The sequence below is a fragment of the Bombus vosnesenskii genome, unplaced genomic scaffold, assembly GCF_011952255.1.
Source record: "Bombus vosnesenskii isolate JDL3184/JDL3185 unplaced genomic scaffold, Bvos_JDL3184-5_v1.1 scf7180000013272, whole genome shotgun sequence".
NCBI lineage: Eukaryota > Metazoa > Arthropoda > Insecta > Hymenoptera > Apidae > Bombus > Bombus vosnesenskii.
Window position 1 is genome coordinate 5,931,665 of NW_022882930.1, and position 12,514 is coordinate 5,944,178.

At 40.5% G+C, this 12,514-nt stretch overlaps 1 protein-coding gene across 1 annotated transcript in view; it reads left to right on the plus strand.

Moving 5' to 3' along the window:
• Nucleotides 1-12,514, plus strand: part of LOC117231418 (ecdysone-inducible protein E75) — a 218,998-nt gene that overhangs the window by 120,401 nt on the left and 86,083 nt on the right. The window lies entirely within an intron of this gene.

A 12,514-nucleotide genomic window follows, 5' to 3' on the forward strand; every position in this document is an offset into this window, starting at 1 on the left:
TAGTTACAGTTAAGGTCTCGCAGAAAATGCAATCGTTTTGGATCTTTTACCATTAACGAAAGGATTTTCCAGGACAACTCTTCCGTCTCGTAAATCATTGATTTTTCCTTTGGACGACGAGGAAAGTATATTGCGACGCGATTTGTTTCTTTGGAATTCGGTATCCTTTCACTGTCCGGCGAATTTTTATCGCCGTCACCATAAAAAAAAGACACGAAAATAAATGACACGTGCGGTAATAAAGTTTGTTTGGGCGTGAAATTCTTTCTAGAAGTAATTTTTGTTATTTAGATAAATTCAGACATTGTATCAACTGTGATTTATTATACTTCTGCAAAGTCATCTATGCTTCCTCTATAAAGCCTGCTCATAATTTAAAAGATATTACTTGTCGCAACGAATATCGTTTTGGATATCGTTTGTTTTAATAACTGTACATCGGTCGGTCTTGTCTTTTAGCCATTTTATATCAAAGGAGTTACTTTTTTTAATCAAAAAATGGCATTAAAAAGAAAATAATTAACAGAAATACTTATCGTTAGCTCACGAATATTTATGGAAATTTAGATTTTTATGAGCACAATTGAAGAAACGGTATCTGAGCAGAAACTCCAAATATTAAATATTATAAGGAACATTTTATTTTCAATATTTCATATATTTTTGCATATTATGTACAGTTTGTGCGGTTTTGCACGTCTAGATTCTCTGTAAATAGGTACACAAACATCCGCAATCTGCTTATCATCTTCTTTCCCCGCGATCTTCGTATCAAATCTAGACCAACAAGTTAAAAATTCAATGAATCACCGTAACGTTGCCCTCGGACGATCAATAATATCGTCAATATTTCAAGGTACTCAACGGAAATGTAGTTTCTCAATAAATATTGACATATCGTTACATATCGAACGTCCGATGTCCCCTTAAAAGAATATCGAACGATTCCTCAAAGAAATCCAGCGTAGACCCACGTCGTCCAGGTTTACGTACGATTGCCGTAACGTAAACTGTCCCCGTTCCCCATTCACGAGGTTGCTGAAACAGTAACGCAGTGGCGCGCGAACGAACGATAACGGCTAGTTAAGCGCCTCGTGATTGCAGTCTGATAACGGGATATATCAGGGTGAACGAACCATTGCAAAGAATAAGGGGACGTCCTTGGATCGCGACTCGACTATAATTAATAACAATCTCGCGGCGCGATCGGTGCAACTGCGAAACACGCACGCACGCTTGCGCAATAAAATCGCGACAGTTCGCGCGCGCCAGTTACAAAAGCTCGCGCGCGTCAGGTTTAACGCACGCGGCCGCCGTGGAAAGTGTGCGAAACGGCATTGCGACTTTCACATTCGTCGAGGCCGTTAATTTACTTTCTACGTCATGGTTGCAGCAGCATGCGACTTACGGCGGGCAGCTTTCCTTCCAACGATCGAGGAAGATCCTGAGCGATGCGGTGTTCACGTTCTCCGGTGATCCACTTTTGGCGCCAGTGCTCTACGTTACATACGTATGAGGCGAAACGATGAACCACGGCTGATGGATCGACAGATTTTGCATAGAGTTAAACGGCATTTGAGACTTTGGATAGCTGGGATTTATGGCTTACCAGCTGGCGGATTTTCTATTCTTGAATATTCAAATTCGTAAACTTTCGGATGTCGAGTGTTTCGAGATTTTGTAATCTTCGAATTTTCGACTTTCAAAACTCTCCGTCTTTCGATACTTTCGAATTTCCTAGCTTTTACATTGCGATGTAAATAGAATTCCAATTTTGCTTTTCGATTCCCTTCGAAATTAGGATCCTAGGTATTTCGGTAAATAAAGAATGATGATTTAAAAGCATCGGAAATACTTGTAAACATTCTCTCAGCAAGAGCACCCATGTACTTTCAATTTCTTTTCGCCGGAAGTTCCTTCTCGATATAACCTCTCCACTTCAAGTAAACATAACCTCCCGCTATGATTGAAAAGCTCCTATTTTCTCCATCGAAAGCACACAATTGCTGCAATCGCTACTGCCGAACCCCTTAATCCTCCATCAATCTGAGCATACACCGAAACGACTATAAACCTGTTATCAGAGCTCGACAGAAAGGCGATCCAGCTTCGACTAATCTGGAAGGTAAACGTGCAACAACCATTGATTACGATAATGAACAGGCACGTGTAAAATGTCACTATAGACGAGGAAAAATTCCCTGGTTACACGTATAGAAGTAAAAAAAGGAAAGAAAAGAATAGACGAAAGAGAACATAGGAGTGAGGCGGTATCGTAGAACCGTTTATTCTCGTTTGATGTCGACGAACCACTTGCTGCTCGGATTCCGGCTTCGAAGGACGCGGTCGTCGATCCGCGACGAAGTCGTCGCGATCGACCGAGAAATCGCCGATCAACGCGATTTTTTCGCGTTGCATCTCGTTATTTGTCGTTCTGCCGCTCGTCGATCGCGCAATATGCAAATGCGATTACCGCCTAACGGTTAATCACCGATGTAACTAACGTGCTGTAAATTGCGAACAAGACAAGCTACACGATCATTCTATTTTTTTCTCCACTTTGTTCTTTCCTTTTTTATATCCTTCTTACATTCCTCGTCCTTTTTCTTAATCAGATTTCTTTTAAACCTTTCATCCGATCCATATGTCGTTGCTTATCGTTTTGTAAATCGAACGAGCAGTCGTCATTAATTAAAGACTCGATAGAGAGATCGATTATTCTTCCCTTCACCAGGCTGCTTAGTTTTTGCTCGTTGTTTGATCCAGAGATAGGGCGTCGCGTTCGTGGATGTGATTTATGTCCTGTTCTCTAGATTCGTTTGGTCACCAGATCCTGATTATTTCGTTCCGCCGTTGAGATTATGAGTATTTATAATTATTTGCTTGAAACGTGATTTTTTTTTGAAGTTCTATAATAATCGTTGATGGTTCTTTTTACGCTTCCTACGTCAAATTAATGTATTTGACGGTACAGAAAATTCGTTACGTTTTCAATAAGTCTAAAGTTCTACTGTACTTTATTGCAACAGGAATATGCATACAAAGACAGTATTATCGGATAAATTGCAATACGCAATTGCAACTACGCTTAGTAGTTACTTATTTTAAGAAGACGAAAGGAATCTTGGCTAATTTAGCTGTATGCCTTTTTATCGCGTTTATTTCCGAATCGAAGAAGCAGTGGAGGAAATCTGACTCACTCGAAGTCGATTCGAATGACGAATCACGCTTCCCCGAAATAAACCGGGATGTCATGTTTTACCCGATGCCAAAGGACGAAGGGTCATCCTATTAGTCTCAGGAGTGCCGTTGGCCTGTCTCTTCCTTTTGTACACGTGGTTGACCTGCGAGAGATCAACTCTCGTTATGTTATTTCCAGATTTCACTTCCTCCATCGGAATCACGTTCGGACGTATACAGTTAGGATACGGTAGAAAACTTTTATTTGGGCATTAAGCATGGTAAAAGCAATTGGTAGGTTCCTATGGAATTGACCGTTTCGTTGGCTCTTAGGAGAAACGATTTTTTTTAACCCCTTCTTTCTTTTCGTTTCAATATATAAAGTGCAATATTTGATATTCGTACTTGTCTATGATTAATAATTAACTTTTGCGAAGAGCAATGTCAAAGAAACAAATGAATGTTCTATATCTGTTAAAAATTATAACCATCGTTATGGCTAAACGAAATTTTATTAATGAAAGATTAAATTAAAGAAGGACACACGTTCGGAAAAGATTGTAATAGAAATATTCCTCTTTACGGATCTTCGTCTACCTTCGAAGATTCTATCGTAATCGTATTTACATATTTTTCATTAGCTTTCTATTTACCTTTGCATTGCTTCGCACCTCTACCAGCAACTTACTGCAATTGCATTCTTGTCTAAAATATTAGAATGTTTCTTTAATATATTTGCTGCCGCTAACATTCGGCTATTTCTCCTTCGTACCTTTTCCTCATTAGCAAAATTTTCATTTCATATGACAACAATAATACGTATTTCGTTTCAACATACTCTTCGCTGTCTCGCCTCTCTTCTCAAATCTTTTTATTTGAAACGCACAAATTTAAAAGAACAGATTAGAAACACTACGAACGAGAATTTAACGATAAATGAAATCGTTAAATCGGTATACAGTCCAAATATTAAATAAAAAGATTGAAAGTCATTATCAAAGTGCCAATTAAAACCAACAAAACCGGCAAAAGGATAGAAAAATTACGAAAGAATCGTATCATTAAGTGCAACCTAGTTTAGCCGATTAAAGGAAGATTCGCGAATCTCGAAGCAGGTTCGATAGGATTTTTCGAGACGAAATAAATACCTAGTTCCCCGTAGAAGAATTCCCAGGTGGCTACGGTTGCTATCGACGGTTACGCGAGAATCCATTGCGTTTCGATCGCTGGAAGATCGGTGGAGAATGGCGAATAACACCGCGATAAAAGTAACGAGGAAATCGGCTTATATTAAATTTCCCCGCTTTACAAGACAGATATCTTGGCGTGTAATAAAGATACCGGGGCTAGCTGTTTCCACCGTTCGACCCCAGAAATCCCCGGGGTCGCCGGTATATCGGGTCGCGAGGCCAACGAACTCGCCACGATCCCTAACCCGGTCAACCGCGACACAGATCCCACGTAGCAACCCTCTAACCCCCTGTTCCCTGTTTATGCGTTAGCGTAACATCGATTTCGCCGAATTAGAACACGCGTGAAGCGATGGCATTTCAAAAATTGCTCACCCATGGTGTTTGCCTCGCGTCGTTTCACCTTTTTTTATCTTTTGGATTTTCCTTGTTTCTCTGTTCTTGCACGCGCAATTTCAAACGGTAATTGCTAGCTGATTTAATTTTACACGATATTAATTATTGATGTAGTAATGACAATATTAATTTTCATTTATTTTCTACGATAAATATTATATTTTACTGTGAGATGGTAGAATATCGTTGTTCGTTGGTTTAACCGGTGCTTTGTATTTTTGAGGGTTCATTTGGCTGATTGTTGTTATCGTTATTACGTCATTTTTTCATTATCGCGGTACATATCTGAAAATATAATCCCTGTATGTTTTTAATTGTTATCTTCTGCATTTTATAGAATGTCATTTACTTATTATGCGAACAAGTATACTCCGCCGCTGTATACAATTTTTTATAATTTGCTGTAAAGTTATTGGACTTTCAAGCGTCTTCGTTGCCGAAGATGTATTTTCTTGAATGAGTGTTTGCAATTATTTAGTTAGGAAAACGTTTTTTTTTCTGAAAATTGCGTAGATTCTACAAGGAAACGGATATGGCAACGTTACTGTTATACGATGTAAACCATGCAACAGGCGAGTCAGAGGTGACAGCATTTTCCAAACTACATACTGTTCTACTATTGGCAATATTCCACGGACTTTCACAGAAAACCATTTCTTCTCTCTTCACATGAAAGCTTCCATTAAATAGAGATTTAGCTGTGGAAAGGTTCAGAGGAACCTTCCCAGAAAACGTACTAAAAGAAAACAGAGAAAGCAGAAAAGAAACATAAACATCTTACGATCCTTTTCAATCTATTTAACGATACTGACCAGATTTCAAGATAAATAAAAAAGAAAACAATTGATATTTGTAATATTCCCACTTTCCTTCAATTTCAAATCTATAAAATTTATCAGGGCCGCTCCTAAGCAAATTTTCCCTTACACCAGATAAGTCAATCTTAAATTTCGAAAATGAATAATTTTTCAGTAACTTAATAACTCATTTATGTATCTAATGCTTATTTCCACCGTAAGAATAACGCATCTCTCAAAATCTCTTCTCTTCCATTCGTCTTTATCAATTACCATCGATCTATATCGACCATCCATCTTCCCTAACAACGTGCTTGATACCAAACCCATTTCCATACAGATTAGAAGGTTTACGTACAGGTTACGGACGCTTTTGGTCAAATGACTGGCCGGTTAGTGGATTAACATTCACCGCTGGCAGAAACACTGTTTTCACCTTGCACAATCGGGGCGCGCGTGCATTCGGTCAGTGGAATCGGTCAGGCCGCGATAGTTTCATCGTGGCTCGCGTATTATGCAACAATTTCATTAATGCGGTGCGAGCTAAGGGTCTACGACCCGGCTATAGCCAGGAATAGCATAAGCCACGGCGTTGAGGAGGGATAAAAAAAAAATACATATATATGAGACGAAGGAAAAATGGAAGGAAAGGAAGAAGTATGAACGACGACGCATTGGCCATTCGCGGGGGCTTTCTCTGTTCGCCGGTCTGCATGTGCCTTCGTTATCCGCCGATCGATCTGCCATTTCGCTCGAGCGTAACTCGCACACCCTCGATTCGTGCACTCGTTTCGCCTTCCGTCCCTTGCGTAACGCCGCGCGCGTGATTGCGTGCTGCACCGGCTTGCACACGATGCACTACCTGCCTGTTTAAATGGCACTGTCCAAGGAATTCAATCTCCTTTCGAGCTTCGGTCCGCTCTCTAAAGGAATTTCGATAGATCGAAGATTCGTTAAGACGCTGGCTGCCACGCGAATTCTCTATATTTTGCCCTGCGATTTCGCAATTGATCGAAATATGCTACTATATCGTAGATGATATGTAACTCTTGCAAAATATTATTATATTGCGATTTCTGTAATCTTTCTCCGATAATAATTTCCCTTCCTTTATTTTCGTTCGCATTGTCGACAATTTTTGAAACGAAACGTAATCTATCTTATTCTAACGATTCTAACAAAATTTAGTAGAAACGATGATCACCGTGGCAAACAACGCGTTTAATCTGTCGATCGAGAAAGACGTGGCCAATTGGTCGTTCGAATTTTCAAACTTTTCGATCGTGTTTATGGATTTATTTGTGGATTTTCTGTATTTTAAAACGCGCCCTTTTATCTCTACGGGAAACAAATCGCATCGTTTTTAGGTTTCCATGTATCGATGCGATCCGCTTGAAGTTGACTTGTTTTTTTATTGGATTAACAGGTTAACTAGAACGAAGAGTCAATTCGTTGCGTAGATTGTCAATTTTTCTACATAATAGTTTGTTTCTTTCAGAGTGACTTATTCCTTCACGCGCTACTCTATTCCTGTCGAATTCTTCGTTAACAGCAAAATGAATATAACTGTAATTAGTTTGTCTTTATTGCGGTCTAATTTCCTGGTTATAGAAGCTGATAGGGTTAAAGGGAAGTTGAAGTTAACGGTAAAAACACGTCTTCTTCGTATAGCTTTTTATGCTTGGCGTTATTGCTTCCCTAACCCGTTGCTTTATGACTCTTACCGTGGGTACTGTGACGTCAACGCTAGATATTTACTGCATTAACGTCGACTCTAAAGCAAAACATCGGTGTGTTGTAGACAATTGACGGTAATCCACGGTCTCGTAATTTGGAATTAAAATCAGAAATAAAGTTCGAGCTAAATATCCGCTGAATTTTTCGTCGCGTAAGAAATCGAACGACAAAGAAATTAACCAAGTGTTCTTTTTATGTAACGTCTGGAAAGGATCCTCCTGTCGAAAGCATAGCTGAGACGCATTCACAGAGATTTGAGAAAGTTGCTTTTTCGCTCTGCTAGTTTTCACAGTTGTAGCTAACTTTAAAGTACACAGAATTTTGTAAACTGCGAATTTATAAATATTTCCATAGTTGAATCATACAGGGTGGTTGGTAACTGATGGTACAAGCGGAAAGGGGGTGATTCTACGCGAAAAAAGAAGTCGAAAGTATAGAATAAAAAATTTTCGTTCGAGGCTTTGTTTTCGAGAAAATCGACTTTGAATTTTCGCTCGGTACGCGTGCACTTTATCGCGTTTCGTTATAACGAATCTCACTGTAGATTTTTAAAGAAATTAAAATAAAATTAAAAAGAAGTTTATTCTATATTTTCGACTTCTTTTTTCGCGTAGAATCAATCCCTTTCCGCTTGTACCACCAGTTACCACCCACCCTGTATACTAACTGGTTCAATCGAGGCCACGTTATTTTATCAAGCAAGTACTTAGGTACGTTCCAAGTATCGAACGAATGCTTTCTATTGCTTAGCGCAATTTTGTAAATGTACACCGCCAATTTGTAGAACTTTTCAAGGTGTCCAGCCGTTCTATATCACCTCGACTTAAGAAATGTGCAATACATCGTTGTGTAAGCCGGTTTGTTTTGTAAGGTATATTATGAAAAAAAGGAAGTTTCGATGTTTAAAATACTTGGTTCTGCGTAACGTTCCGTTTCTGGAAAAATTACTCAAGATTTTGTAGGAAGATGAGGAAAATATTAAAGAATCGAGGAAATTCCTAAACGATTCTTTGCAAAATTTATAAAATACTTATCCGCTGACATTTACAAGATTCTGGAGCTCGGTGAAAAAGCGATACAAGTACATACTTTTCGAACAACTAAAACGAATACAAAATGAATATAATAAGTATTGGAGGATAGAAAGCTATCTACAAGACTTTATTTCCAAGATTTTACGACTGATTCAACAACCAACCACAAAAATACAAGCTGTAAACTTTCGGTTTAACGAACGACGACCATCGATCAGAAGACAAATCGATTCTCTTCGCTTCCTTGGGGAAAACAATTCTTTCGATGAAAGAAATAACTTCGTCTCTATTCTGAAAGGTAAACCTTGTCAAATCGCATGTTCTTTCGGTCACAAACTTTTACCTACAAATTTTCAACTTGACAGTTAAACGACATCGATCAAAAATTGATCAATTTTCTCTTTACTCTTTACAAGACTTTTTTTTTTACAAAAACGATTCTATCATTAAGAGATCGCCAAAAATAGTTTGAAACTAACAGAGAGTGTTCAATTCGTATCGTACGTTTGATCATATGCAGTTAGATCCAGAAGAATTTTTCAGTCGATTGGAAAAGGGTCGTGCGAGAAAGAGGCGACCGAAACGTGGCTCGAGGCGTCCTGTAACCATGAAGTTTACAACACAGAGAAACAAGCCGCGGTGCTTTCACTTTCCGAGAGGCAGCAAACGATTGACATCATCATCGTGCTCCGCGTGTTGTCGTTTCATCGTGTCCCGGTTTGCCTCCGTGGATCCGTTCGACTTCCGGCAAACTGGCCGATTTCGCAATCGAATTTATTTCGTCGTCCGGCACTTGATGCAATTCAGCCGGCGAATCAAATCGACTTAAACGGTTCAATTAACCGGCTCATTTGTCCAGTCGTCCTGTTCAACCATGGTGTCCCTTCGTGGTCGTGCTATTCGATCGAATCGTTTTCGTTCCAACTTTATTCGCGACTCGGACGTTATACCGTGGATTGTTTAATCCGGAGGATATTTAGGTGAGAGTTCTAGATCGAGGGGAATTTAAACGGAAATTAGAGAATTTACAGGGAGCTGGAATGAAAATTGGAGAATTCCAGTGAACATAGAACAGTGGCTCTTCGTGTTTAAATATAGTCAAATAGAGTATCGTGGATTTCTCGAGGTATTTGATCGAATATCGTCGAATTTCTACACGATCATTGTGAATGATTCTTAAATCCAGGTAAGCAGAGAAGAGTTGACTCGAACGTTAACAGATTTGGAAAAACTTCGCTCGAATTGCATCGAATCTAGGGAAGATAAATTAACCTTGAAAATCTATGCGAACTTTAGTATTGGACAATGCCCGATAAAACGTGTACTCGCACTGGTTTGATTCTAATCGTCGTTTAATCGAAATCAATAATTTCGGGGAAATTATGACGTTCACCGTTGAATCCCATAAAACTCGAAGTAACACCGACTCGCAGAAAGTTTCAGCAAAAAAACTAGAACGAAGATGATAGGATCCTGAAACAAACAACGTCCATATATAGCCTAATCTAAGCACCAAGGTATTAAAGGAAGATTAGACCAAAGGTCGTTAAGATGAACAGAACTTACGGCGAAGTCTGTCCCGAGTGTGCAAGTCGTACCTAATAGAGAGACTCAGGTGGTCGAATATCTGGCGAGTCTGTTTCAATAATAAACGATGGTTCGACTAGCGAAATATCAGCGGTGGAGGCGGTTTTAAGGTCGCGCGTACCGAATTTCGGCCGGTGAAGATTAAAGGTGCGTTGACATCGTTACGTCAACGCGGTTAAATTGGTCGGGTCGTGCGCGCGTTGCGGAAACTAACGCGTGCACGAGGTCTTATGTAAACCCTGCTTACTAACTTACATAAATTCGCTCCTGTGGCGAAACTCATGTGCTCTACTAGAAAGAGCGAAAGAAAATCACGAACGCAAGGACCTGCTTCGCAATACCGAAAAATGGCCAGCAGAAAATTGTAATGAACGCAAGACAAGATTTGGTATTTGCTCGATAAATTAGTCGAATATTATTTCGCACATAGTACGTGTATTTTTGCGTAGTGTTACCGTATAACGTTATTAATAACCTCGTAATTGGCACGACGTTAAACTCGAATTACAGGAAAAGCAAAGGAGGAAACGAAAGAGTCACGTTCTCGTACCGAGTCCTCGAGTTACCATTTCCTTCGCGAATTTCCTCCCTCCGTGACACGTGTTAATCATCCCGGAGACTGTACCGGTGGTTGGTTGAAAAGCCTACATCGAAAGAGATGCAGATACGGAGACGCGTCAGAGTAGCGGGGAAGAAAAGTGGAAGAAAAAAGATTGCAATGGTAAATCGAGGTCGTTCGCCGCTCCACTTTTCCGGCGTCGATATTAAAAATTAGCGCGGCCCTCGGTGTCCCGTAGCGATCAAAACGAAGCGAGCGGAAGATGGCTGGTGAAACTTTCTTCTTCTTTGTATGTAGGAAAGTAAGAGGAGCGAAGAACGAGGTGACGTGCAGATGTGCCACACCGTGATTTTTCCAATTTTCCTCGTGCACGCACACGCGTGTGTCGCTCGATCAAAGAGAAAGGACGCGGATTTACTGGTCTTCGTTGTATAGTCTTTCTCTGTTCCTCTTGGCTTTGCGAAACGTTCCATCCTCGTCTTGCCAACGCGATGGTCTTTCTCGATCTTTCCGCGCGGACGCATGCGTCAGTGATCTCTCAAGGCCTTCGCGCATTAACGCCGAGTGCTGTTTGCTTCGTCCCACTTTCCTTAGCGCCCGGTCAACGACCCAGCGGGTAGGTGAGTTTCCAAGGTGCACCAACACGTACACCCGTCTCTTGATTCTATTCCATCCAAGAATACATCGGCGCCGCGCGCGCAGTGTCTCTCAAGCTCCGCTTCGATGTTTCGCCCTCGCCAACACCTCGTCGCACCCCTGCTCGTTACACGGAGGGATGAGAGCTTTCTATGTATACTTGCTGACAAACAGCTCCGCGCCAAGTGGCTTGGGATTTTTCGCTCGGGTCAGGGTTGGAGGAACGATTTTGTGCAATTCGTTATGCAGGTGTCAAGTGAGAGGATTATTTGAATAGAGAGAAAGGTGAAATGTCGGTCTTTAATTCGAGTTTGTCGATGAGGGTCGTTCGAGGTGTAATTACGATCCCGAGGCATTTTTCTTACCAATTATATCGTATAGAATATAAATGTTCTAGAGAGAGGAATTTTGAATCTGGGTTGGTTTAATGGAAGCTGAAGAAAATTTGGAGTAGTTCGTGTATGGTATTATGTGCTCGTAATGGAAGAATGAGCGCGAGAAGAGAGGCAAAACAGAATTTTACACAACGAAATGGATAAAATAGAATAGGTAAAATAAGATACCGTGTAATTCAAATCTCTTCCAAATCACATTAATAAAACAAAATGCTGAATTATTTACGAAATAATGATCTTTAATGTATCTTTCAACCGAACATCACAGTGTCGCGATTCTCAATTCTGACTCTCATTTAGCATTTATCGCTTCTATCCAAAAGTCTCTTTCTAAATTCTATCGTCTCCTTCGTTTGATTAATTAATTTCGCGCCCTGTCAAATTTTGTTCCTATTGCAACCGAGAACACTGGATTTTGATGAAAAAAGAAAAGTGGCAAAGAGCGTCATGGAAAAAAGTGGATTTAGTGACGCGTTAGCGATAGCGCACAGCTAGGGTTCATAAATTTGCGGGTGTATTTGCACGCGAAAGCAATCGCCAAACAGTTCTAACGCGCTCCGCGACGAGGCGCCACTGTCCTTTCGCGAATCCCGAGCCGCGAGTCGGTACGACAGGAAATTCGCGACTCGTGGGTCGGTATCGTGACGTGCAAAATCCTCCTGATAACATTATCACCTAATAGATAGCAGAAGGACCAATTTCGGTCCGCCACCACTAGCGGGAATTTTGAACAGAGGGTAGAATGGTAAACAGGAGGTTGAAGGCAGGTTTCAGGTAGCTGAGGGAAGGGTCAGGTACGAAGGGTGAACAAGGGAAACCGAATAAAGATTCAGATCTCGTAAACCGACGAATGAACCTCGTTCGCAGGCTTGTTTCTAACTCCACGATAGAGATTTTGTGGAATTCACATAATCAGGGCAGCGGTTTAGTGAGAGACCCGTTTCATGCGCACTGTTGTATGAATAATTGCGACAATACGTAGTTTTTACTGATTCATTTTATT